At 48.2% G+C, this 3323-nt stretch overlaps 1 pseudogene; it reads left to right on the plus strand.

Annotated features, from left to right (window-relative positions):
* Positions 1–1057: 1057 nt before the first annotated feature.
* Positions 1058–2840, plus strand: LOC147710651 (uncharacterized; annotated as a pseudogene).
* The last annotated feature ends 483 nt before the right edge of the window (positions 2841–3323 follow it).

The raw sequence follows: 3323 nt of genomic DNA on the forward strand, positions 1-3323 counted from the left end.
AGCAAACCGGGCCGAAGACGGCTGTAATGCCAGAAACCGGTCCCCGGGAGCTTGTTTCCTTCCCAGTGTAAGAATTGGCTTTTGTAGTTTGGTTTGCCCTGTTCCCATCATGCACTGGGACAGGAACAGACTAATTTGCATACAGCCAGGTTCTGAAACTGGGATGGTGCAGTGAGCTAAAAAACGGTGTTGGATCTAGCCCTGATCTCTTGACTGGGTGAGAGCTTTCTGCTTAATTCAGAGACTCTGTCCCTCACCACCCCTTGTTGTAAATATTTTTGTCCACCCTAAGCGTGGAAGGGTATTCTCAGATGTGAGACCCTTGCTCATTGCACCATCAGGATTCAAGCAAACCGGGCCGAAGACGGCTGTAATGCCAGAAACCGGTCCCCGGGAGCTTGTTTCCTTGCCAGTGTAAGAATTGGCTTTTGTAGTTTGGTTTGCCCTGTTCCCATCATGCACTGGGACAGGAACAGACTAATTTGCATACAGCCAGGTTCTGAAACTGGGATGGTGCAGTGAGCTAAAAAACGGTGTTGGATCTAGCCCTGATCTCTTGACTGGGTGAGAGCTTTCTGCTTAATTCAGAGACTCTGTCCCTCACCACCCCTTGTTGTAAATATGCTAGTTGGATTCAAGCATGTGAATCTATAAAAGACACAATACTGGAGGAAAAACAAGTTCTCCAGTATTACATCTTTCATAGATTCACATGCTTGTATCTTCCCCGTCGTCATGGTGTGAGTCTCACGGTAACAGAATGACCAAAGCAGTATCATAGAGTATAAAACTGCATAGAAAAGCCCATAGGGACTGTAGTATTTGGTAACCAGACCTCCTCATTGTTTGGTCCAAAAGTTAGCCAATCAGCATTGCTGCCCTGCCCTCACACTCCCCAGCAGCAGCTTCCTGCCTCAGATTTCCAACCGCCTTCGTGTGAGAAAGGAGTCTCCCTGAGCTCTGTTCAGTTTGCTGTTCTTGAGTGAACTATTGACCTTTTAATTCTACTGTCTTTTCATCTGGATTAAGGTATTGTGTGTACCTATTTTCTTTCATAATGGCTGAAAGCTCTAAAAAGAGGCTTTTCAGGCCTTGCAGATCCTGTGGAAAGGCCAGGCTTTTCTCTGAAGATCCTCACAAGGACTGCCTATATTGCCTTCATCCTAAGCATGTGGCCAAGGATTGTAAATATTGTAGAACCTTCTCTGCTAAAACTCTGAGGGACAGAGAGGCTTGTTTGCTGTTGTGGCTTCAAAAGAAGAAGGCCGCATCAGACTCAGATTCTGTGGAGGAATCTTGTAACCTAACACCTAAAAAGAGAAAAGCCTCACATTCTGAGGAAAGGGTGGAGCCTAAAAAGGTTAAACCAAGGGAGAAAGTGGCGTCATCTCTCCCTCTTACTCCCCTCAAGAAGCCGTCAGGTCAGAAAGGGACAGGGTCTGCTCCGTCGACCAGTTCCCTGGTTTCTGCTGCAAAATCTGTGATAAACTCTTCAGCCCCGTCGACAACTTCACCGTCGACGACGACTGTTTCGACGACGGCGGCTCCGTCGACGACAGGATTTAAGGCAGCGTCGACGACGACAACGTCGACGAGTATGACCATCCCGTCGACGAAGAGATCGTCGACGATGACGATGTCGACGACGACGATGTCGCCGACGACGAAAGGCTCGACGATGAAGACGTTGACGACAGTCCCGTCGACGATGGCTTTGGTGACGACGGCTCCGTCGACGATGGCTATGTCGTCGACGACACCGTCGACGAAGACTATATTTTCAACGGCAAAGGCATTTAAATCGCCACAGTCGAAGACTATGATTTCTATTCATACTTTTCAGTCGTCAAGGGGTTCGGCGACTATAAGCAAATCTGCAGAATTCACGTCGTGGACGCAGATTTCGCCTTTACCACCATCTTCTTTACTGGAACAGGATTCAGAAGGAGAGGAGTCGTCAGGTGCGGCCTACAGCCCCTCACAACTCAAAATAAAGAGCCAGGACACAGACGAGGAAGAAATCTTTTCCTTCAAAGAGAGAGCTCAATCTTCAAGATATGAGTCTTTCCAGGAAACATGTAATTATAATGAGGATGACGAGCAACAAGAGGAGTCGCGAGAGGAGTCAATCTCCATACCTGTGTCTCTTGTCTCTGACCTCAGGTTCATGATAAATGATTATTATCGCCGTTTTCCGGAGGCGAATGCTCCTCCGTCATCTACGCCGGTGGCTTCATCGCAACCTGCAAAGACCCAATCTACTTCTCATGAGCAGGTTGTGAGATCACCACCAGTGGTAACAATCAGGGATGATCTAACGGATTCCGACGATGATGATCAGCCTGAGGAAGGTGAGCTTGTACATGATTCCACGGGGCAGGAATGGAATGAGTACATTTTGCCGTCGGCCCCTTCACCTACTCCGCTGCCAACCACTTCTCCTCCTCAAGACATTGGAGGGTTCCATGACATTATGGAGAAAGCAGCTAAGAGATTTGATTTGGATATGGAAGTTAAAGAAACGGAATGTTTCTTATATGATTTCAAAGATGGCGCCAGGAAATCTGCTCGCTCAATCCCGATTATCCCTCACGTTTGAGAAGAGGGCCTAAAATTTTTAAAAACACCGGCTTCCATAGCGGTTTCGGTTCCAAGGATCGAAAAAAAGTATAGAGCGCCAGAGTCTCCTCCAGCCTGTCTAATAGGACACCCGAGACCAGAGTCGGTCGTGACGCAGGCGGCACAGAGGAATTCTAAGAACCCGGTTGCTACTTCATTGGTGACGCCAGACAAAGAAGGACGGAGGATGGACGGGGCCCGGAAGAGGTTTGCGGTCATAGCAGCCTCTACGATTAAAGCAGCCAATGCTATGGCCCTTATTAGCCGTTTTAACAGACAAATGTGGTCGGATCTGGCACCCATTCTGTCTGCACTACCGGAGGATAAGAAAGAAGAGGCAGCGGCTATCCTCCGAGACGGGGCAAAGTCGGCTGCAGAATCAATTGACATTGCCATGGACGTTTCTTCTATGGCTTTCAGGCAGATGGCAGGAGCAGTTTCGCTTTGGAGACAGGGTTGGCTTAAGGCAACATCCTTTCGTCCGGAGGTGCAAGCGAAGATTGTAGACATGCCATTCGATGGCGAAAATCTATTTGGAAAACATGTAGACGAAGCGCTACAGGGTATCAAATCTGACACGGATACAGCTAGAGCGCTGGGATCCCTTCAACAAGGGTGGTTCCAGTCCTTTCGTAAAAGAGGTGCAAGGGGTCAATTCAATCAAAGATCTTCATATCAGACCAACAGATATCAGCCTTATAACC

Source organism: Lissotriton vulgaris, chromosome 5 (genome assembly GCF_964263255.1).
Source record: "Lissotriton vulgaris chromosome 5, aLisVul1.2, whole genome shotgun sequence".
Taxonomy (NCBI): domain Eukaryota; kingdom Metazoa; phylum Chordata; class Amphibia; order Caudata; family Salamandridae; genus Lissotriton; species Lissotriton vulgaris.